Source organism: Canis lupus, chromosome 25 (assembly GCF_011100685.1).
Source record: "Canis lupus familiaris isolate Mischka breed German Shepherd chromosome 25, alternate assembly UU_Cfam_GSD_1.0, whole genome shotgun sequence".
NCBI lineage: Eukaryota > Metazoa > Chordata > Mammalia > Carnivora > Canidae > Canis > Canis lupus.
In genome coordinates, this window is record NC_049246.1 from 33,456,650 (window position 1) to 33,482,036 (window position 25,387).

At 35.4% G+C, this 25,387-nt stretch overlaps 1 long non-coding RNA gene across 1 annotated transcript in view; it reads left to right on the forward strand.

Annotated features, from left to right (window-relative positions):
- The window catches only part of LOC111092422, a 73,740-nt gene extending 52,482 nt beyond the window's left edge, over window positions 1–21,258 (forward strand). Inside the window, exon 4 of the long non-coding RNA XR_005378237.1 lies at window positions 21,001–21,258. This is a non-coding gene — a long non-coding RNA (uncharacterized LOC111092422). The remainder of the gene's footprint in view (window positions 1–21,000) is intronic.
- Window positions 21,259–25,387: the final 4,129 nt, after the last annotated feature.

The window sequence follows — 25,387 nt, forward strand, 5'->3', positions numbered from 1 at the left end:
TATGACTTCTAGGAGCAACTTTTGTTCTGACATTTGTTCCTTACAATATTCACAGTAAATATTGAATCATAATTTTTCAATTATAATTTGATGAGTGAACTATTATTCCTGACTTTTTAAAAAAGCCTTTTTTCCTTAACTTTATAAGAAATGTTTTTCTCAGCTTTATTGAGGTATAATTGTTCAAAATATATATATTTAACGTATATAAATTGATGATTTGAGATACTTATCCTTTGTTAAGTGATTACCACAATCAGGTTAATTAACACATCCATCAACTTCCATAGTGACCTTTTTTTGTTTGTGTATGGTGAGGAGGTCTACTCTCTTAGAAAATGCCAAGTACATTCTGTATGCATGTAGAGAAATGTTTTAAGAACACTTGTGAAAAAGATGTTTCTAAGAATGCTACTCGCTTTCTACATTGAGCAAAGTGTTATATCAGTGAATGGATATGACTGCCAGTTTGTAATGCATGCAGAAAAATGTAAAAAAAACCCACTTATAAGCAATGTTTTTGAGAATATATTATTACCTATAGTCACCATGTCCCAGATTAGATCCCCAGAGCTTATTCAATATCTTATAACTGAAGGCTTTTACGCTTTGACCATCATCTCCCCATTTCCCCATCCCCCAGCCCTTTGTGATCATTTTCTCTTTGTTTATATGAGTTTGACTTCTTTTCTCCCCTAGATCTTATATATAAATGAAATCATATAGTATTTGTTCTTATCTCTCTGGCTAACTTCACGTGTCTTGTGACCTAATATTTGATCTATCCTGGAGAATGTACTCCATAGACTTGAGAAGAATATATATTCTGCTGCATTGGGTGGAATGTTCTGCAAGTCTGTTATATACATATGGTCCTAAGTATAGTCCAAGTCCTGTTTTCTGTCTGGATGATCTATCCATTGTTGGAAGTAGGGTATTGAAATATCCTATTATTATTTTATTGTTCATTTTGCTATTCAGATCTGTTAGTATCTGCTTTATATATTTAGGTGCTCCAATGTTGGTACATATAATTTACAATTTTTATATCCTTTTGATGAATTGGCCCCTTTATCATTATAAAGAGACCTGCTTTGTCTCTTGTTATAGCTTTTGAGTTAAAGTCTATTTTGGCTAATTTAAGTATAGCTATCTCTGCTCTTTTTTGGTTTCTATTTGCATAGAATATATTTTCCATCCCTTCACTTTGAGGCTATATGTGTTCTTAAAGCAGAAATGAGTCTCTCGTAGGCAGCATAGAATTGGGTCTTGGTTTTTTTGTCTTGTTTTGCTTTGTTTTTGTTTGTTTTTTTAATCCTTTTAGCTCTCTGTCTTTTGATTGGATAATTTAATCCATTTAAATTTAAAGTAATTATTTATAGGTAAGGACTTATTAATGTTATCTTATTAATTATTTTTCTGGCTGTCTTGCAATTTCTTTGCCCCTCTGTTCCTTTTTTGCTGTATTAGTTTTGAATTGATAATTTTCAGTAGTGATAGACATTGATTCCCTTCTCCTTATCTTTTGTGTGACTACTATAAGTTTTTGTTTTATGGTTACCATGAGGATTATATAAAACATGTTATAGTTAAACAGTATATTTTAAGCTGATAACAACTTAACTTTGGTCATATACAAAAACTACCCTTTTACCCCCCCTATATTATGTTTTTTATGTAACAATTTACATTTTTCTATATGCATCCATTAACAAATTATTGTAACTATATTTTTAATACCTTGGTGCTTTTATCTATATACTAAAGTGATTAACATACCACCATATTGTAGTATTAGAATATTCTGAATATAACTCTATACTTAAAGTTTATCAATGTGACTTATATTTTCATATGTTTCATATTACTAAATAACATCCTTTCATTTCTCCTTGAAAAACTCCTTTCAGCATTTCTAGTAAGGCATGTCCAGAGGTGATGAGTTCCCTCTGCTTTTGTTTGTCAGGGGTCTTTAGCTTGCATTCATTTCTGAAGGACAGCTTTGCCAGGTAAAGTATTCCTTGTTGGCAGTTTTTTTTTTTTTTTTCTTTCAGTACCTGCATGTATCATCCCACTCTCTCCTGCCCTGCAAGGTTTCTGCTGAAAAATCTGCTCACAGTCTTATGGGATACCCTTGTATGTGAGGAATTTTTTTCTCTTAATGCTTTTTAAATTTTTTATTTTAAACAGTTTTATTTTAATATGTCTTGGAGATCTTTTTGTGTTGAAACTTTCTGGGGACCTGTGAGTTCATGAACTTGGATGTCCAAATCTCCTCCCAGGTTTGGGAAGTTCTCTGTCATTATTTCCTTGAATAAGCTTTCTGGCTCTTTCTCCTTGTCTTCTCCTTTTAGGACTCCAGTGTTACCTACATTGCTTTCTTGATGATATCCCATTATTTACATAGGCTTTCTTCACTCGTCTTCATTCTTTTTGTTGTTGTTGTTGTTCTTTTCTGACTAGATAATTTCAAATGACCTATTTTCTACATCACAGATTCTTTCTTCTGCTTGATCAAATCTGCTACTGATGTTCTTTATTGCATTTTTTTTTTAACTTATTCATTGCATTCTTCAGCTCCAGAATTTTCTTTGGTTCTTTTCCATGATTCCCATCTCACTGTTAATTTCATTTTGTTCTTGTATTATTTTTCTGAAACTCACTGAGCCTTTTTAAAGTAACTCTTTTGAATTTCTTGTTGAGAAAAATCACAAATCACCTTTCCTTTGGGTTTGGTTCCTGGAAAATTACGGTTTTCCTTTGGTGGAGTCATGTTTCCTTGATTTTTTTTATGTTACTTGAAATCTTGCATTGTTGTCTTCACATTTAATGAAATAGTCACCACCTCCCATCTTTACTGACTGTTAGGGGAATCTGCAGACAAGGTGTCCCTAGAGGCTCACGGGTGGACTTCCTGATGGAGTCCACAAAAGAGTTAGTAAGATTTAAGTTCCTTTGATGCTCACTGACAGCCCTGACTGATGGTATTTCAGCCACTCCCTGCCCCACTTATGCAGAACACCTCCTTCCAGATAGAGCAAGAAAAAAGTGGGTTTCTTTGGCAGTGTCATGTACTACTGGGGAAGCTGGCTTCTCACTCACATGTTCTCACTTTCCCTCATGGGACAAGTTGTGGCCAAGAACATCTCTCTTGACAATACTGTGTTGCTTTGGGGTGGGGTGATGCAGGTAAAGTGAAATTATATCTCTTATCCTCTTCAATGTGTCCAATCTTGGATTTTTTTTCAGAATATTGATTGATTGATTGATTGATTGATTGATTGATTTGTACCAACAGTATGCTAGAACTTCTTTGCTGGATATCTGGACTTCCACAAAGGCATTGTTGTCCATACATCATTTTCAAATTTGATGTTCTTTGGGAACAAGATGGTAGAAAATTCTTTTTCTGCCATTTTTTTGAGAAATGTCTTAAAGAAAACAGCAAAACTTTAAGATGAAATAGTTTTTACTTATTTATTTACATTACCTTAAAAATGCCTATTAAGTGAGTGAAGTAGAAAAATAAAACAAAGCACTTTCTAGTGGAAAAGGAAAGAATAGCATCTTATATCTACAGATGATATGATTATTTACATAGAAACCTAGAGAATGATGCACTCCTTAAACCAAGATAATTTACTAGGATTTTCAGAAGAAAATAAATGTCTGACAAATAGCAGTCTTGCTATTTACTAGCAATTTCTGAAGCAATACATGAGGGAACAATATTTCATTAACAATTCAAATTTTTAAATATTCAAAAATAGTAACTTTTATACCTATACATTATCTAAATATGCCAAAAAGTACAATATTTAATATTAGTATGACTTTTTAGAGACATGAAATAAAATCATATATATATTCCCAGGTGGGAATATATAAAGGCACTAAATTTATACATAAATATTCAAAAAACAGGAAAAAAAATCCATGTGGAATAGTCTTAATTTTTTTTCTCTTGAGAAATTCTACACTTCCTTGGGAAAAATAAAGAGTAGATGTCAGCCAAAAAGGGTCAGAAAGAAGAGACTTAATATCCCTTCAGCAAGTAAAACATACTATAAACTCATGAAAATAAAAATAAGTATTTCAATTAGCATAGCAGCAAACAGATACATTTATGTATGAATTTAAATATTATAAATGTTATTCTCTAAAGGCATGCTGAAATGATGAATTTTAAATTATTGGAACTGGAGAAATTAGTCAATCATTGAAAGTAAATTAAATGAGAACCTTATTTTCCATGAGTGCTAATACACACCAGATGAGCCTAAGACAAACATATAAATAATGGAACTGTTAATTTTTAAGATAAATATAGTTGTAAATCTTTCATTTTGGCTTTAAAAATTACTTTTCTTTGAGTGCACTAAAGTCTAGTTTTCCAAGGTCCAAAAATGGATTTAGGAGATAATTTTTCCTCCAAATCGGTGGCATTTTATACTGGAAACATAAACTCACAAGATATGAAACAATTAAATCAAGTTTTAATTTTTCCTCCTAGACTCATTCTGTGGGTAATCAAATGGAGGGGGAGATAGTAGTTAAAGATAGAGAAAAATAGAGATTTTTATGATTCCAGGCTGAGTTGGTACACACTGATAGAGAGGGATTGAACTTAATTCTAGCCTGTTTACCTCCAACATAATAGGGTCTTGTCTTCCTAGAGAGAGAAGTGCACTTCCACTTACAGATCTTAAAACATCAAACAATTTCGGCTTTGATGAAGTGCCTATCTTGTTTCCTAAAACTTCTCCAGTGCTCTGATGAGCCCGAGGCCTCCATTCACAAGATCAATTGGGAGGTTCCAAATCTTCTCAAGAATTACTGAGAAGACTCATCTCATTTTATCTCACTCACGCACAGTTTATTAAAAATACATTACTAAATTTTCTTTAAAAAATATTTAATTCTAAATTTAGACTTTTGTTTTATTATTAACTTGGATCTATAAACTTTATATTTCATTCCTATAATATCTATAATTTTCAAGTAATTTGTGGACCAGGTTGATTATCACAGAAAGTCTCATAAAAAAAGTGTTATACCACAATTTCCACCTTCCACAATAAATGTACACAATAAAGTGTACATTTGATTACATAAAAATTAGGTCAAACCACATATACAAATCAAAAGGCAAAACAATTGAAAAGAGATAATTGCATCATTTAAAGTATAAGGCTTAAGATCAAAACATTTAAATTGTTTTTTAACAAATGAGAAGCAAATATTGCAATAGAAAATTTGGAAAACGTTTAAGCAAGTACTTCAGAAATGAAGAAGTATGTATACAGCTATAGAAATACATAAAGAACTATTAACATATGAATAAAATGTTTATTCTTGCTTGAAATTTAGACAAATTTAAATGATATTAATTATAAAACAAAATTTTTTAAATAAAATAACTTTGTATAAATGGGAATTTTTAATGTAATGTGAAAATTTTAAACAGGCACAATATTTACAATTTGTCAGTACATAAAAATAAAAAGCATCTATTGATTGATCACTATGTACCACTCTTTTAAGCTAGTAAGTATATTAGTTCTCTAATCTGCATAACAATGTTGAGGTAGATACTGGTACAAATATTATACAAATGAGAAAAGTGAGGGCTTGTGACATAGCAAGGGACAGAGCCAGAGCCAGAGTTCTGAGACAGCCTTACCTTCCCAGGCCAACTGAAAACTACTATCCTATTGCCCTGATAGAAGACTTTAAAACAGACATATCTCTGACATACACACCTATGTTAGAGATAGAAATATGCTAAGGAAATAATCATGAATGTCCATAAAGATTTAATTATTAAGTTATCCTAGCAGCATTAAAATTGCAGAAATTTGAAAATGTCAAAAAAAGATTATCTGAATAAACTAAGTCTAATAAATACAAATCATAGAGTTATAAAAATAATTTTATAGAAGACCATGAAATGATGTAAAAATATACAATATACTTTATTTAGTAATAACGGAAAATTTAAAAATAGTGTACATTATACCATTGTTGAAAAAATCTGGACTCATAAATATCAAAGTAATAACAATTATTGCCATTGATTGACAATAATTGCTTTACTTTTATTTGTATCTGTAACATTTCTATAATATGATAAAAAACAAATAAACCTTTTATGACAGAAAAATGTGTGTGAATATATTTAATCTTCTCTATGTTGATAAGAATTAGTATTTCTAAGGAAAAAAATGAAAAGAATTCAAAATGATATTTTTATATTTGACTATATAAAAATGTAAAATATCTGAATGCTAATGTCACTGTTAGGATAATTAAAGACAAATGAAAAATGTGAAAAATAAATCATTCTCATCACTTATCACCCAAAATATTTCATATTTTTAATATATTAAAAGTTCTTGTGAATCACTAAGGAAAAAGTAGAACAAACAATCTGGCAGGAGATTAATTAAAAACAGAAGAGACATACAAATAATGAAAAACACATTAATGTATGTTCAGGTTTAGTAATGATCATAGTAATTCATTCCAGTTAGATATTGGGTATATATTACTTGTGGCTGAAATAATTCTAATTGATAAATCTATACAGTGTATAGTGTGACTATGTGTGTTTAGGAATGGGGTAAAGGTCCTGTCAGCCCATTCTCCAAAATATAGTCTTAATATCTATACCTGTCTTCATTTCTAATGTTAGTCTGATATTGCTCTGCTTTGTTTCTTCTGTAACACTTGTCCATAACAGGGAAAAAATTATTTTGAGGGAGGTGAATTATTAAGTTGTTTATTGTCTGTATATAGCAGAAGGATTGTGTAGTCTAAGGTCTTATTTGTGTTATTCACAATTATATGTCCATCACCTTGAAATCTGCCTAAAACAGTAGTTCTGTAAAGATTATAGAATTTATGACTAAATTAGTAAATGAGTTATAATGGAGGAAAAAGTTATTAAAGTGAAATTTAAGAGAAAAATCAGAACACATCCCCATTTTATTTCGTTGATGATTTGTATCTGATCTATTTAAAGGACATTCCAATGTACTGTAATTTTCAAAGTAAAATCAAGTATATTTCTGAGTTAGTTTTAAGAATCAGAGGTCTAGGGGTGCACCTTGGAGGCTCGGTCAGTTAAGTGTCTGCCTTAAGCCCAGGTCATGATCCCAGGGTTCTGGGATCCAGCCCCATGCCGGGCTCCCTGATCGGTGGGGAGTCTACGGCTCCCTCTTCCTGCCCCCTGCTTGTACTTGCTCTCTCTCTTCTCTCTCTCTCTCTCTTTCAAGTAAATAAATAAAAATTTTTCTTTAAAAAGAATCAGAGGTCTAAGTCAATGTCATATAATTTAATCTATAACTTTTCTTCCTCATTTGTTAAATGCTAGGGAAATGTCAGTATCAGGTCAATATACCTTATATGAGACTCATAGGAATTCTTTGCAAGGTAATTGAGGATTTAACATTGATTATTCAAATAGTTCTTGCATGAATCATACTCAGAATTTCTAAGAAAGAAATTAAGCATCTATTTTATATTGTCTCAGAAATTGCTTCTTTTCCAATTTGTAAAAAATAAAATTTCCTTAAAAAATGAAATACTATTGAAGAGATTTGTACACTCATGTTTATAGCAACATTATTTGCAATAGCCACAAGGTAGAAGCAATTCAAGTGTCAATCAACAGATGAATAGATAAGAAATTGTAGCCTATACACACAATGGCACTTAAAAAGTAAGGGAATTCTGACACATGCTGCAACATGGATAAACTTGGGAGATATGGTGCTAAGTGAAATTAATCAGACACAAAAAAACGATACTATATGATTCCACTTAAATGAGGTACCTAGAGTAGTCAAATTTGTAGAAACAGAAAACAGAATGGTGGTTTAGAGGGGCTGGGGTGACAGGGGATAAGGAGTTATTATTTAATGGGTATATAGTTTCAGTTTTGCAAGACGAAAAGTGTTCTGGAGATTGGCTGCACAGCAATGTGAATGTACTTTAACATTACTGAACTATACATTTAAAAACAGTTAATGGGTGATGGGCACTAAGGGGAGCGCTTGATGGGATGAGCACTGGATGTTATACTATAGGTTGGCAAATTGAATTTAAATAAAACATTTAAAAAATTAAATCTGAAAAAAACAGTTAAGATGGTAAATTTTATGTTATGTATATTTTACTACAATTAAAATGTTTTAAAAGTGAGATTGGCTATACTTCCAATAGAACTAAGTGAGTTTCTTCCTAAAGAAGAGATGATAAAAAAAAAGAGATGATAAAAAGTAAACAAATTATTGAGAGTCAAAGCTAACTCTTTAGACAGATCCTTGAGCAATTCTCAAGAAACGAAACTTTCCAAGATGTTTTATACCTTGAACTACAATGAGGGATTGCTGTGAGGTTCCAATCAGAAAGTAATCTGGAACCTTCAAAATACAGAGGTCAATGTCAATTCACAAAGCTTGGGGAAACAGCCTTCCAGTAGCACCTGTAAATCTGAACCTAAAATCACTCACCAATTATATCTTGTATATATCAAAGACAACCCTAAACATCTATTTTTTCTGTGACAAAACTTAGATCTTCCAAATGAAGCTACTACATTTGAGTTTTTCTTTTAATTAACAGGAAGTGTATTTCAAAAACTAAACTTTTAAGATGACAAGTGGCTTTTTTTGACTTTTGGATAGACATACCGCCTCACTTAAGTTGATGGCCTTTTGCTACTGTTTTTGGTTTTGGCTTTTTGTACCACAAGAGTCTTTGTCAAACTAGGGAATGGGAGTACAAATTAGACATCTTTTGTATTTTACATTTAATCAATTACATTGTGGATGTACCCAGTTTTAAAGTACAGAAATTGAGTATTTGGAAGTCATATCATGCAGATAGAAAAGGGAGTTTTTTGTACTCATATGAAATCACAACTCACTACAATTCAAATTTATTTTTTTATTTTTTAAGATTTTATTTATTTATTTATTTATTTATTTATTTATTTATTTATAGAATAAGGGGAGAAGAGAGAGAGAGAGAGAGGAATCATAACCAGGCTCTGTGGGGGGCTCGATCTCATGACCCTGAGATCATGACCTGAGCTGAAATGAAGAGATGGAAGCTTAACCAACTGAATCACCCAGGTGCCCCTCAAATTTATTTAAGTGGCATTATCTACCATGTGCTCTTTCTCAAAGTACCTCTTAAATGTTTTTTTCAGTTCAAATCAAATGTGGATTAGTTGATTTGAAGTGTCAGTGAAGTCTAGAATATTTTCCAATTGTGGCTAACTTTGGAAAATAAACCTACATCACAGGTCCACCTCAGGGCCAGTCCCCTTTCAGCTTATCCACTACTTTGTCTGTTTAGTCACTGTGTTATCTGGATATATATGAGCCCAGGACTTTACTTTAGTATGAAAGCTATTTGTCCTTTCCTTTTATAAAGAATTTTGCATTCCTTCTAGCAAAATACTGAGGTTACGCTAAAAATAATCTTGTTCACCAGTTTTAGATTAAGACCATCACAAGCAGCATTGTGGAGAATTACTGTAAATGTGTGTGTAATGATTGCTCCAAGTCGTACCAGTAAATTACCAAGGACATAATTTGAAGTATTATAGTTAAATGAAAAAATAAGTTGCTTTTGGATGCAAAAACAACAGTATCTACTTCCAAAAAAAAAAAAAAAAGAAGAACACAGAAAATTAAGGAAATCATCTGGATGATTTAACAACTAAATTTCCAAATAATCAAGGCTGGAGCAATCAGATTGTTCTATCTCCCTTCCCCAGTTCCCAAAGCATATATAGATCCAACCAGAATAGATTTTAAAGTTTATGTATTTCTGGAGTCATGGCATTTCACAAGTGAGAATACACAATGAGAATGCTTCCTGTCCCAGTGGCATAGGATGTTTAACGGAGCTTAATCACATCCATAGAAGTCTCTCATAAAACAAAACGTATTGCTTATGAATGACGTCTATTACTGTCTAATGTTTCTTACAGGTGGTGACTTCGCAGATGAAAGATGACTAATGCACAATACCCAAAATAAATTATATCTCCTCCATCCCCATTTCCCACAAACACTTGTTTTAAGTAAATGGAAATAAAACCAAAACAATCTGGACTGCCAAATTCCATTGTGCACATAGTGGTCATTTTCATCCTAGGACGACATCCCAACCTCCTTCCCCTTGTCCCTCACTAATGCCCTTGTCCTTTTAATTACAGAAAACATTCCTCTTGGACTTCTTCCCTAAAGAACTCAGAAGCACTTTTAAGTAACTTTTCATTACTAACATTTCCTGGCTAAGAGATTATTGAAAGATAACACCACACATAAGGATGTTTCCATGTACTTGAGTCCTCTCTGCACATAAAGATTAAACAACTCTCATAATGTAGAGCTGAGAAAGATGTAGGAGACTATGTAGTTCACACTTCCTATGTCAAAGACCAGGAAAAAGATGTAGACAAATCAGTAATTTCTCACACCATGTGATAACTCTAGTTACCTCTTAATCTAATGTCATTTCCATTCTGCCAATCTATGAAGCTGTTGACATAGCACAGAATCAGAATCAGAGAAGATGTCCAAAGCCATGTAGTTCTTTAGACCTCAAGTTAAATATTTTAAGCAAGAAGAACTAAGTACTAACTAAAATTGAGAGTTCCTTTTTTAAGGAACCAGGTAAGCAAAAATACAGGAAAAATTAAACTCGAATTTTATATCCTCCCGTGCCATTCTTATTTGCTTTCCAGGAGATACTAATAAAAAATGGAAGTGTAAAAATTTTGAAGAAGTAAAGGGACAAGCAAAGACCTTAATGACTCAAAAAAAAAAATATATATATATGGGTAATTCATAGACTGTGTCAATTCCAGTGTTGCCTGCTAACATTGGTAAACATGAGTCTCTCAGCCACTTCATTGCACCAATTTTTTTGGTAAATAGAATGAAGTAATTACAAAGGATAGAATGAAATCAGACTAAGATCTTCAGTGTATTTATTTCAAGAGGATTCTTGTGAGGTGGAATAAGATTTATTTCTGTGAATCAAATATTTTCCTCCTTGCTTTGTTGGTTAGGAAGACCAGAATCAAATTCTTTACATCTTTGTAGCAATAATATCATTCCCATTGCATGTATTTTTATACTAATCTTAACTCTGCCACCAACTTAATTTTCTCTTTTCACCTTCCCTTATTTGTAAGTTATTTCAAATCCTTTTCAGAATGAACTATATTATAAATTATATAAACTATAAACCATACATACTCCCCATTTTTCATGACTAAAAGATAAAGTACCTATAGGCATCAACTGGAAAAAATATGTTCAAGGTAAAATATTTCCTACGTAGTGGTGAGAATGCTGTTAATAAAGCTTAACCAAGAAATAAGCTTTTCCTTTATTCCCTATCTATAAATATCTCCGTTAGGGCTTGATATAAGTTACTTGATAATATGCAAAAATAAACAGGACCACCCTCAAGGGAGCAGTACTTGGAAAATCAAAATATGCTTCCTTCTCCAGGCACAAAATTAATGCCAAGTGATAGCTTATCAAAATGAACACCAAGCACAGCCTTTCGTGCAAGAGAAACGTCTTGGGAAATGGTCACAGAATTTTGGTCTGGGGGAAGCTGGGGTAGGAAACTCGTGCATAGGCTTCTTCTCATAGGTATGACCAAATCCTTCTAGTCTAGAAATTGGACTCCATAGAACCAGGGAACAGAATCCTGGGGATTGCAGATGTCATATATACTTGATATTACCCTGGACAATAGTATTGCAATAAAAGTTCCTTAGTTTATTATTTTTAAAACTGTAATAAAATATAGCACAAAATTTACCATCGTGGTCATTTTCAAGTATATGGGTTCGTGGCATTCAGTGCATTAATATTGTTGTGCAAACATCACTACAGTCCACCTCCAGAATTCTTTGCATCTTGCAAAATTGAAACTCTGTGCCCATTTAAACTACCACTCCTCATTCTCCCCTCCTTGCTGGCTCTGGCAACCACTCTTCTACTTTGTATCTTTAAGAATTTGACTACTATAGATACTTTGTATGAGTAGAATCATATGATTTTTGTCTGTGGCTGGCTTATTCCAATAGCATCTTGTCCTCAGGGTTCATCCATAGTGCAACATGTCTCAGAATTCCCTTCCTCTTTAAGGTTGCATAATATTCCAATGCGATGTATATATCACAATTTATTTATTCATTAACCTGTCAAATGACACTTGAGTTGTTTCCACCTCCTGGCTATTATGAATAATATTGCTGTGAACAAGGGTGTACAAATATATCTTTGAGTTCCTGCTTTCACTTCTTTTAGGAATATATCTAGAAGTGAAATTGTTGGATCATATGGTAATTCTATTTTAAAATTTCTGAGGAACCGCCATACTGTTTTCCATAGCAGCTGCACCATTTTGCATTCCAACAAACAGTACACAAGGGTCCAATCTCTCTACATCCTTGCCAACCCTTGTTATCTCTTTTTGTAAAGCAGCCATCTTAACGTGTGTGAAGCAGCATTTCAGTGTAGTTCCGTTAGTTTTTGAAACAGGATTTCCAGAAAACTGTGCTGTAGTTCAGCCAGTACATTTAAGAAGACAACAAAGAATTCAAACAAAGGTGAGTATATTTACTAATTGTTCATTAGAGACAGGCCACCTTCTTACCAGGTAGTCTGACTTGAGCTCTGTTAATAACATGAAAACAAGACCTATTCTTTCTTAAGCCTCAACTGACAACTATGAGATGCTATAAATTACCAGGCCTGGCTGTTTGTGATTAGTCATGACTGTTGAATTTCTTCTGGAACAACAATAGGTGGCAGTAAATAAGGTTGTAAATGGGCCTATTTAAAGACAAGGCAAAAGTTCCACTTCATCTTTTTGCTCCTTTTCCCCCCAAGCATTTTGCATTTGATAAAACCCAAAACACATTTAGCCCTGAGCAACAACTGCCCCCCTCCTTAAACACATGTGTGTCTCAAGAGAATGAATCCATATGTTTCTGATTCATTTACAATTAATTCATCAAAATGTTGTTTTGATGTCCAAGAAGCTTTATTGAGGCTCTCTCATGAGTCTTTTTTCTTAGAAACAGGAAATTAGGCCTTGCCAAGAGCCAAACTCAAAACACACAAAAGGGTTTTGAGCTGAGTTTGAAACATTGGGACTTCAACATCTAAGTGACTGCCAAACTTGGGACAAGAACATCTCTTCATCTCTACATGCAAGCCAAACCCAGATTTAATGTCAGATTAATCTCTGGCTCTTGAGATGCCCAGCATGACTTGAGCCTTTTTGTGCAAGCACTGTAAGACTCCAGGTGAGCAGCAAAGCATTATGAAGTTGAGAAAGAAGATCAACAGATTTTTTTTAAAAAATTTATCCTAGCAAGACACAGTGAGTTTATAAAAATGTCTGTAGACAGCACATCCACTGATAACCCCCTGAGCAGTTTCCTTTCATCCACTCTGCCCTGTTTCCTGTTTGTAAACTATCTCAAACAGGATGGCTTAACACCAGGTGATTTTAAAGACCACAGAGTTCAGGCTGTTCTTTACCCACATGCTCTACCACATACCAAACTTAACTTTTCAGAGATCAATGCCATTCAGTCTTCAATGCTCCAAGCATTAATTCTCCAACCATCTCTAGGATTCTGTTCCTTTTCTACTTGAACTCATATAGGTTTCTAGCTTATGTGAATCCTTCTCCAATGCTCCAATCTAGCCAAACAGGTCTGCTTTCTCCAAATCTCACTTAATGCTTTCAGTTCTTTAAATTGTTCACACAACTCAAATTTTCTGCCTCTGTAAATGTCACCATCCATTCTTCTTGTATCTCTCTTCCTCTCTAGGGCCATATATCAACCCCAGCCTAATATCATCTCACCTCCTCCTTAATGTCTATAGCACTTATCTTCAGTGTACATGGTCATTACCATGTACTCCTCTGTAAAGACTCTTTTACAGTAATTAGATATACATGAAAAGATGAATTATCCTGAATTAAATTATTTGTCAAATATCTTGCTTCATAAATAGCTGCTACCATTTTGTACACTAGGGAGAACAAATAGAGGATGAGAATTTTTGAAATGACATAAAACTGATTGCACTTAGAGAATCCCACATGTGATAAAATATAGAAATATGGTTTAGTTTATGTATGACTTTAGTTTTTTAAGGATAGAAGTTATAGATGATGATGACAGGAATTTCTAGAGCAAAATTTAGCATTGATATAATGAATATGAAAGGAAAGGATCAACTTGAGATCTAATTCTGCTATAATAGGTATATCAGGTTTATTGCTTAATTGCCTTAAAGTTAGTTGTAATTATCAGAAAGAAAAGGAAACAAAAAATAAAATACTGCTTTTACTTTAGTTCAGATTAATGAGGAATAGCTGGTCAATGATATGACAGTGTATGATCCAGGATTCTCTACAGATATACAGAACCGACAGCACATATACGAAGAGATTTATTATAGGCATTGACTCACACGATTATGGAAGCTGAGCAATCCCATTGTCTGTTCCCCAAAAGAGAGGGCAAAGTACTTGAATGATGTTTATTCCTCTCCTTATATCCTATAATTGAAACAGTAAGATGTAAAATTAACAATACTTAAATACTACATAAAGTCAGCACATCATATATTACATGATAAAGGAATAAAAGAGAGGAAAAGAAAACAAAGATATTTTCACAGCATATGTATACACACACAAACATATCCATACCAAAATAAGGAGGAAATAGCCATGACAACCACAGTTTTCACTTCTGTAATTGGTCACACATGATCATAGCTAGTTTTTACCTACCCTTTTTTAACTATCTATTCTATATTCCCTTTGCCTTCAGCAAACACCTCTGCTGTTTATGATTCTTTAGCTGGTAGGGTGACCCAAACCTTCCTTCCCTAAAGGACCTGGGGCATTATTAGTTCTGCCTAGATTGAGTTATAGTTTTCCACTGACCATAATCACAGGGTTTGGTAATACTGAGAGATGCCCTAAGGGGTCTCCTGTATGCCAGACATATTCTTCCTTACTTACATTATAGAGTAGTGATCAGATTTTCCCTTTGTATTTAGGATTGATCACCCCAGCCAGCACCATAACTCTTTGCTTTGTGTATTGATTCAAAAGCATGAGAAGCCCAAAGTGGCTAACTTAAAGTTCAATAGAATCATCATGTCTTCTGGTAAAAACATCCCTCCCTCTGGAACTAACACCTCTAGGTCAGCAGAGCATAAAGTCATGCAAACAGGAAACGTAAGTTTTGCTAGTTGGTCACTAGAGTAATAATGAGTGCCACTCCCATTTCCACCTCTTGATCTCTGGACCCATGAATCCCAGCTATGGAAGAAATAGCACTGCATATTCAATGCTGACTCAGAACATAATAGCCTTCTAGAGAACTTTCTTCCTGCCTTGCAAACTTTTGTCACCTCCTGAGTCTTCATAAAGCCATCCCACTGTTCTATCAAGCCAGCTGCTTCAGGATAATGGGGAACCTAATAAGACCAATGAATTTCATTAGCCATACTCACTGCCCTTCTTTCACTGTGAAGTTCCTTTGTTAGAAACAATGCTGTGTATGACAATGGGTAAGGCATCCTGTAACTCCAAAGATTGCCATTTTGGCAGATGCATTGTGTACAGAGAAGGCAAATCCATATCAAGAGCCTCTATTACTTTGAGGACAAAACGATGCCCCTTCTTTGTTGGAAGTGGTCCAGCATGACCAACCTGCCACCAGGTAGCTGGTTGTTCCCCCCAGGAATGGTGCCATAAAGGAGGCTCAGTTTTGGTCTCTGCTACTTGCAGTTGGGTGCTCAGCCATGGCCATAGCTAGACAGCCTTGATGAGTGAAAGTCAATATTTCTGAGTCTATGCATAATCTCTATTCTTGCCACCATGACCAATATGTTCAAAAGCCCAGTGGATAAGAAGGGTGCTGGAGAAACAGGATGATTGGAACCCACAGAATGGGTATCCTCCTTGTCTGCTGAGGTAACTCTTTTTGTTTTGTTTTGTTTCTAATATAAATGCATAGAAGGCACATATTCAAGTTTTATTTAACTTTCAATGAAGAACCCACCAGCATGACAAAGTTGGTTTGAAAGAGAATATGCAGATTGAAAATTGTAGTCAGAAGAAATTCTGAAATCAAATTGTTAATTTCGATACAAAATTGGTTAATGGCCTACAGGGTAAAAATAATTTTTGAGATCTTTTTTCTACTGGACAGAAGAAATAATCAGCCCCCCCCCCATCAGTTTTAGAGAATTGTAAAATGTCAGGGCTTAATCGCCTGCAAAGTTATATTCCCCAGAGAGTTTTTGTTAAATTCTACTCCTGAAACCAATATTATGCTATATGTTAATTAACTAGAATGTAAATAATAACTTGATACAGAAAAAAAAGATGAGTCTTTCTTACGCTGTTTGCAGTAGGATAAATTAATACAATTTCTCTGAAGTTAGTAGCTTATCACTTATATATAAAATAAGGTCATCCTTTGATGGGACACAAATATCTTCATGTATTTTGCCAATTCAGAGAGGCCTACTGACATATCTCCTCCCTAAATTTCTTTGTCACCAATTTTCCAATCATGTTCCTCCTAAGTTTCTGATCATCCAGACAAACCTTTGGCTGTAGCCCATCAATCAATATATATCTGCACATCTGGGTATCTCTCCTTATGAATGCAGTGCACAACCAGCTGCACTTCCTGAATTTCTGCCCACTGGAAGAATTTCCATTCACCACTGTCCTTCAGGGATATCCCAGAAAGGACCCGTAAAGTTACAGCTATCCACTTCTGGATAGTGCCTACATATGCAGAACCATCTATAAACTTGGCCTGAATCTTCTCTTCTTCTGCCAGCTGATTGTAGAGAACTGCTCATAAGACTACAGGTGTAGGCTGGGAGAGAGAAGGCAATGTAGCAAAAGTGGGGACCATGAACATTTGGGCTACTTCTTGTAACTTATGCCTTCAGAGTCTGCTTTGGGTTGATTACATAAATGCCACTTCCATTCAATCATAGAGTGGTACTCTGCATGCTTAACTTGATGGTTTGATGGGTCAGATAACTCTCAATTCATGAAAGGCAGCTCAGGTCATCTGGTAATTTGGTGGCCCTTAGTCAAGCATTCAGTCTCTACTAAGGCCAAAAGCAGATGCCTACTAAAGGTTCAAGATAGCATCCCTATCTGTCATTGACACTTTAAGCCCCATTCGGTTTGCTGGATCATATGACCCAAGTGTCAGAGCAGCTTATACAGTAGCCAGGATTTATTGTATAGCCTTCTCTTATTCTGGGCCCCTCTCAAAACCAGCAGCTTTTCTGGTCACTAGATGAATAAGCTGGAGTAACATACCCATATGAGGAGCATATTTCCTCCAAAGTCCAAAAAGGACCACTAAATGTACATTTTTCTTGGTTGTTAGAGGGGCCAGATGCAATGACTTGTCCTTTACCTTGAAAGGAGAATATCTTTACATGTCTCACATCACTGGACTCTAGAAATTTTACTGAAGTAAAAAGCCCCTGAATTTTAGTCCAATTCATTTCCTACTCACTGACAAGCAAGCATCTTACCATTAAATCTTAAGTAGTTGTTACTCCTCGCTCACTGGGTTCAATCAACATAATATCCATCAATGTAGTGGACCAGTGTGACATCTTGTAGAAGAGAAAGGTGGCCAAGATTCCTGCAAACTAAATTCTGACATAAGTCAGAGTTGATATATTCCTGAGGTAGGACAGTGAAGGGGCATGCATGGCCTTGCCACCTGAGACCAAACTGCTTCTATTGGGCCTTATGGACAGATATGGAGAAAAAGATATTTGCCAGATCAATAGCTATACAACAGGTACCAGAGGATGTTTTTATTTGCTAAAGAAAGAAAAACAAATCTGGTACAACAACTACAATTGGAGACATCACGTGGATAAACTGACCATAATCCCACTCTCGCTTTCCAAGATCCATCTGTCTTCTTCACACGCCAAGTAAGATAATCAAATGGAGATGTGGTGGGAATCAGGAGCCTTGCAACTTTCAAGTTCTTCTTCTGGTGAAGCTAATCTCTGTAATCCCTCCATGAAGTATTGCTATGATTAACTATTTTCCTAAATAGAGGCATTCTAGTGGCTTCTAATGGCTTTTCCCATCATGATATTCCTCACTTCACAGGCCAAGAAACCAATGTGGGGATTCTCCCATCTATTCAGTATGTCTATTCCAATTTTGCATTTTAGAACTGGAGAAATCACCACAGAATATATTCAGGGACCCTACTCATGAGCCCCTACTTTGACTGGAGAACCATGGTGACAGTTTGGGTCTCCTGGAATCAGTGTCAGTTCAGAGCCAGTGTCCAGTAAGTCTGATTACTTCCTCCTCCCCAATGTATACAGTACCATGATAAAGGATCATAGGTCCCTTGGGGAAAGCTGAGAGAATGGCATTTATCTTTTTTTTTTTTTTTTTAGCATTATACCAGGATTCTTCCTCAATGGGACTTGGCCTGCCATTCATTCAAGAGGTTTTGGGTCTGCCAACTGTCTCAAGTATGGGAACTTACTGAAGATCCATGACTGTTTTCATAATTCAAGTTAGACTTTTGTTCACTTGACTTAGAACTTTTCTGCTCATACAGAGAAAGTAAGAATTTAATAGGCTTCTCATCTATTCCATTTCTAGAAAACCATAAATTAGCCAAAGCCACAGGTCTGTGCATGTCTGACTATTCCAATTGTTTCTTTGACTCTTCTGACCATTACTGTAACTACACCCACCTTACCTTTGGTGGTTGAGTGCTCCAACTTCACCTCTGCCAACTTAGACCTGGATCCATTTAATTCTACTGTATTTAGGTTTTTCAATATAGTGGTTTCTGCTCCCACTGTAAGGTCTGGCCTATAGAGAAGAGTGATCACAGAGCTTTTCAAGGATGCTGGGACTCCCCTCACAAATTTATTTCTCAAAGTATTAATGAAACACATGTTTTCTGGGCCATCTCAGGGTGGGTATGTCTTAAATGACAAATTCACTCCGATATTCCAATCCCTCTAAGCTTCTGAATCCCTTCCTATGCATTACACTGGGGATGTTTGGCATTTCCAACTTGCTCAAAGGGCCATATTTTGGCCCAAGTTTCAGTGAGTGAATCAAAGTGTTAGAATCCTAACTCCCTGAGCTGCAGCATTAAATGCAGAAGCTCTGCTTAGTGAATCTATATCAGTAAATCCTGCCTGATCCAACTTCATAGTCCTTTCCACCACTATCCCACACCTTGTTATCTATTCTCATGCACATTCCCTGGTTTTCTATTTATATAAATTGAAAATTCAAGTCAAACTTCTTCATGAGTCAAACTTCTTCATGGGTCAAACTTTGTACCTCACCTTTAGGGTCCTGCTGGGATTGGAGTCTACTTATAGGTCTAAAAGCAAATAAAAGGTGATGGGGGTGGGTCTTGAGAGAAATGGCTTTTTCTTTTTTGCATAGTAACTGCCTCAGGGGAGACCTCAACCAATGCAGAGTTAATTCTATCAGACAGAAGTAGAAAAGCTGATATTACTGTAAGTTGGGAATGTAATTTCCCTGGATGAAGAGAGACTTCTCTTGACAAACAATGCTCAACAGACTTTAAATGTTCAATGTCCCTAGCTTCAATTAGGGTCTTCTACACATCTCTATCCAAATTAACAGGTTCTATTCTTTCTCAATAAATATCTTCACTTTAAGTGTAGACACTGTGAGAATGGAAGTTCAATTTGTCTTGTAATTCAACCAGTCACAGGATGAGATTCTGCATTTGCTTTACATCAATTTTAACCCATTAGCTACATGACACAAGTCTCTCTCCTTGAGGAAATACATAGAAATTCTTAGGTCATTTATGGGACACTTGAGCTAGAAATTAGAATACCTGAGCATATATTTCTCTCCCATCACTTTGTCCATCAATATTAGGAAAGATAAACCAATGCCATTACATTCCTTAGTTTTCCAAAAATGTTTGAAAGTCTCATATAGAGAGTCGCTTAGCTCTTTGCTTCTACAAATGATCAATGAGTATCCAATGCAGGTGTTTTATATATTTCTACAAATAATTCATGCCATGAACTATCAGTTTTCTCTTTACTACTAGACATAGAGTCATGAGAATCTTTATCTTTTTTAAAGATTTTCTTTATTTATTCATAAAAGACACACAGAGAGAGGCAGAGACATAGGCAGGGGAAGAAGCAGGCTCCCTGCAGGGACTCTGATGTAGGACTTGATCCCAGGACCCTGGGATCATGACCTGAGCCAAAGTCAGTTGCTCAACCACTGAGCCACCCAGTTGTCCCAAGCAACAGCATCTTTAAATCCTACTTAGATTAGAAAGCCAACTCCAGAAACTCAAGAACGATTTAGATAAATCATACTTAAAATGCTGTTCCGGGATGCCTGAGTGGCTCAGCAGTTGAGTGCCTGCCTTCAGCCCAGTGCATGACCCTGGAGTCCCTGGATTGAGTCCCACATCGGACTCCCTGCATGGAGCCTGCTTTTCTCTCTGCCTATGCCTCTGCCATTCTTTCTCTCTGTCTGTGTCTCTCATGAATAAATAAATAAAATCTTTAAAAACAAAACAAAACTCTGTTCCTCTAGCACCACTCTCAATACCAAAATCTATATTAATTGGGATTCTTCAGAGAAACAGAACCTATTGAATATATACATCACAGGAATTGGCTCACATAATCATGAAGGGCAAGAAGTCCCATTGAGACAGAGAAACTAAAAGAACCCCATGAAAACTGCTTTTTTCACTCCTTTTCCTGCTTTTATTTTTGCTAGGATCTATACACACATCTTACACATACCTTATAGAACAATGTATGTCCTCCTTGTAAAGGTCAAAGATTTAATGATTTCTTTGGCATCTTCCAGCACAGTAGATAACATCTAATGAGTGACCAGGTGGGGTCATCATGAACATTTTCCAAGACCACTGATTCATCAAGACCCCTGGTTCCAGAGCATAAGTGACTTATGCAAGACACCTAAATGCTGCTCTTGTTCCTGGATTACCAAGAAGACACATGTTCCAGACCAGTGACCTCAATAAAAACTCCAGGCTCCAAGGAAAGATGAGACTCACTATCTTTTCCTTTCTGAGTCTCCTAGATGCTCTGTCTGTGTCTACATTCTCTCCACGTTTTTAATAAATTGCTATCACTTCCTCTTAGCTCATGTTTAATTTACATCTTGTATGAAGCCAAGAACCCTCTGGTCTGGACCTGCAGGAACCCCTCTGGATCCTCAGACTCAGCCTACCTACACTGCCATGATCTACAAAGCTGGAGAATCAGACAAAACAGTGGTGTAATTAAAAATCAGTCAAAATTAAAGGCCTGAGGATCATGAAAATCTATGGTGAAAATCCTAGTCAGAGTCTGAAGGCCTGACAACCAGGAGTGGTAATGTTAGAGAGTAAGAAAGATGTTTAGGGTTCAAGCAAAGAAAAAATTCTCCCTTGTTTGGCCTTTTTATTCTATTTAGTCTCTCAATGAATTGGACAGTGTCCACCTTCATTGACAAAGATATCTTCTTTATGCAGTTTATTGATTTAAATGCATAAAGATCTAGAGAAGAGATTCTGATCTCTTGTAAAGGATCTTCAGAGACACACTCAGAAATAATGCTTTATCAGTTTTCTGGACATCCCTTAGTCCAGTCAAACTGACACGTAAAATTAATCATCACAGAAAGTACACAGAATTTTGAGGAAGTAATCATTTCAACCAAGAATTTGTGATAATGGAAGGAAAAGTTTAAAGAGAAAGAAAAAAAGGAAATATTAAAGAAAACAGTGATACAGTATAGGGACATTAATGGCTTCTCCCTGAGGAGGAAAACAGAACACTGGTTTGTACATCCAATAGTTCACATGTTTGAAGGGCTGCCTCAGAGACTGACTTCTGTCTCCTGAATCTCAGTGCTGAAGAGATAGGGTTCCATATTGGGCACCACTGAAAACAAAGGTGGCATTCTGGGCTAGCACACACGTATTCACCATAGTATCTCCTCCTGATGCAATTCAGGATAAACAAAAGAAAACCCCTAACTCCCAGCATCTCTTTAGAGTGGGAAGAAGTTGGAGCATGCGTCCAACATCCTGTTTTTTCAGAGGACTACCTGAGGGACTACTTCCTGTCCCACAAATTCTAAGTCCTGACAGAAACTGGCATATTCTAGAAGACTGGGAGCTGCTAAGAGAAAAAGAGCATGGAAGCTTTCAGCAGCTCTAGAGAGCCTGCAGTACCACAGACATACATGAGAGGGAGCAAAAAAATTACAAATTCCTGAAAGAAAACCCCAGTAAATTCTTTAAATTGGCAATTTACGCATACCCACATCCAAAAGCATCCACAGAAAAGATTCAAGAGGTCCCCATAACCTCTAGCCAAGCTGATTGGTGAAGGTCTTTACCTATATGAAGTCAGTCCACAGAGTGAGAGGTGGTATTTTTTTTTTCAAGTATGCTGATCCCAACACCATTACAAAACACATGAACAGGAAAGCATGGTTCACTCAAAGAGATATATATACCCAAAAATTAATTCACAAAAACAAGTAAATGAATAATCTGACAGATAATTCAAAATGACCTTCGTAAAGATGCTCAACAAGCTCAGGAAAACAATGCATAAACAAAATAAGAGGATAAACAAAGAGATAGGTAATATAAGAAGAACCAAACAAAAAGCAACTTTTCACATACCAAGGAGCTTCCATAAGATTACCAGCATACTTCTTAGCAGAAACTTTGCAGGCTAGAGGGAGTAAGATAATATTTAAAATGTTGAAAGAAAAAGAAACTGCCAACCAAGATTACAATAACTAGCAAAACTGTCCTTAGAAAAGAAGGAGAAACAAAACTTTCACACATAAACAAAAGCTAAAGAAGTCCATCACCACTAGATCTGGTTTTAAAAAATGATGTTGGGGAAACCAGACATTCACATGTAAAAAATGAAATCAGATTTTAATTTATACCAAACACAAAAGTCAACTCAGAATTTATTTAAGACTTAAATACTAGACATGAATTCATAAAACTCCTATAGGAAGACATAGATGAAAAGTTTTATAACATTGGTCTTGGCAATGATTTCTTAAATATGATCCCCCAAACACAGGCAAGAAAAATAGATATAGACAAGTGGGACTCTGAACTGAAAAGTTTCTGCACACTAAAGGATAATCAACAGAGTGAAAAGACAACTCACAGGGTGGATGGAAATATTGTCAAACTAGATATTTGATAAAGGGTTAATATCCAAAATATATAAGAAATTTACACAACCTAATAGCAAAACAAAACGAATAACCTTATTTTAACGTGTGGAAAAGTTTTGAATAGATATTTCTCCAAAGAAGACATGTAAATGACCACAGGAATATAAAAGATGCTCCATATCACTAATCATCAGGGAAATGCAAATTAAAACCACAATGAGGGGGATCCCTGGGTGGCTCAGTGGTTTAGCGCCTGCCTTCCGCCCAGGGCTTAATCCTGGAGCCCTGGGATCAAGTCCCACATCAGGCTCCCAGCATGGAGCCTGTTTCTCCCTCTGCCTGTGTCTCCACCTCTCTCTGTCTCTCTCTGCTCTCTCTCATGAATAAATAAATAAAATCTTTAAAAAAATACACAATGAGATCATCTCATACCCATTAGGATGACCATTATAAACAAATAAATAAATAAAGAGAAGGAGGGCAGCCCGGGTGGCTCAGCAGTTTAGCACTGCCTTCAGCCCAGGGCCTAATCCTAGAGACTTGGAATTGAGTCTCGTGTTGGGCTCCCTGCACGGAGCCTGCTTCTCCCTCTGCCTCTCTCTCTCTCTCAATGTGTCTCTCATGAATAAATAAAATCTTTAAAAAAATAAATAAAGAGAAGGAGAAAGAGAAAGAAAGAAGGAAGAGAGTGAGAAAATGGGGTGAAGGAGAAAGGGGGAGAGTAAAGGAGGAAAAGAAAGAAACGTCAGGTATTGGTGAGAATATGGAATAATTGGAACACCTGTGTGTTGCTGGTGGAGTAGGAACTCAAGGAGATACTCATACTATTGTATTCTTTGCAGCATTTTCACAATTGCCAAAAGGTAGAAATAATCTAAGTGGTCAGCAAAGCATGGATAAAGAAAATGTGGTATATACACATTTGGAACATGAATCAGTTTTTTTTTAAGTAGAAAATATTGTCATATTCTATGATGTACATGAAACTTTTGAACATTATGTAAGTGAAAGAAGCCAGTCACAGGAGGACAAATACTTTTATATGAAGTACCAAATTCCACTTATATGAAGTATCTAAAGTAACCAAACTAATGGAATCAGAAAGTAGAATGGGGGTTGCCAAGGGCTAGGAGGGAGAAGAAAGTGGGGAGCTGCTGTTCAATGAGTATAGAGTTTCAGTCATATGAGATGCAAATTTTTTAGAGATCTACTGTATAACAATGTATATATAATCAGCAGTACTGTAGTGTACACTTAAAGAATATTTTGAAAGGGTGGATTTCATGTTACATGGTTTTTAATCACAACAAAAAAGATAGTAATATAAAATGAATAAAGTAAATGAATGGTGAAATTAGATTTATGAGCTTAATTTAAATGCTTAGGTAAAAGACTACTTGTGGTGATTTGTAACACAGTAATTTGGGTACTAGTTAAAAAAAAGGTGCACTTATTCAGTAATCGTACTCCTTGGTATTCATCCAAAGGAGTTGAAAACTTATGTCCACTCAAAAATTAACACATGCATGTTTATAGCAGCTTAATTCATAATTACCAATCTGGAAGCAGCCAAGATGCCCTTCAGTAGGTAAATGGATAAATAAAATTTGGTACTTCCAGACAATGGAATATTATTCTGATAAAAGAAAAATGACATAACAAGCCATGAAAAGACATAGAGGAACTTTAAATGCATAGTACTAAGTGAAAGAGGCCAATCTGAAAAGGTTACACACTGTATGTTTCCAACTATGTGGCATTTTGGAAAAGGCAAAACTATGGAAATACTAAAAAGTTCAGTGGTTTCTAAGCAGGGGTGAAGGATGAATAGGCAGGATGTAGAGGATCTTTAGGGTAGTGAAAATACTCTATATGATATTATGATAGATATATGTCATTATATGTTTGTCCAAACCCATAGGAAGCACATCACTAAGGGTGAATCCTAATATAAAATGTGGACTTTGGCTGATTATGATGTATTAGTGGGGGTTCCTCCTTGTAAAAAGTATGCCTCGCTGTTGAGGGATATTGA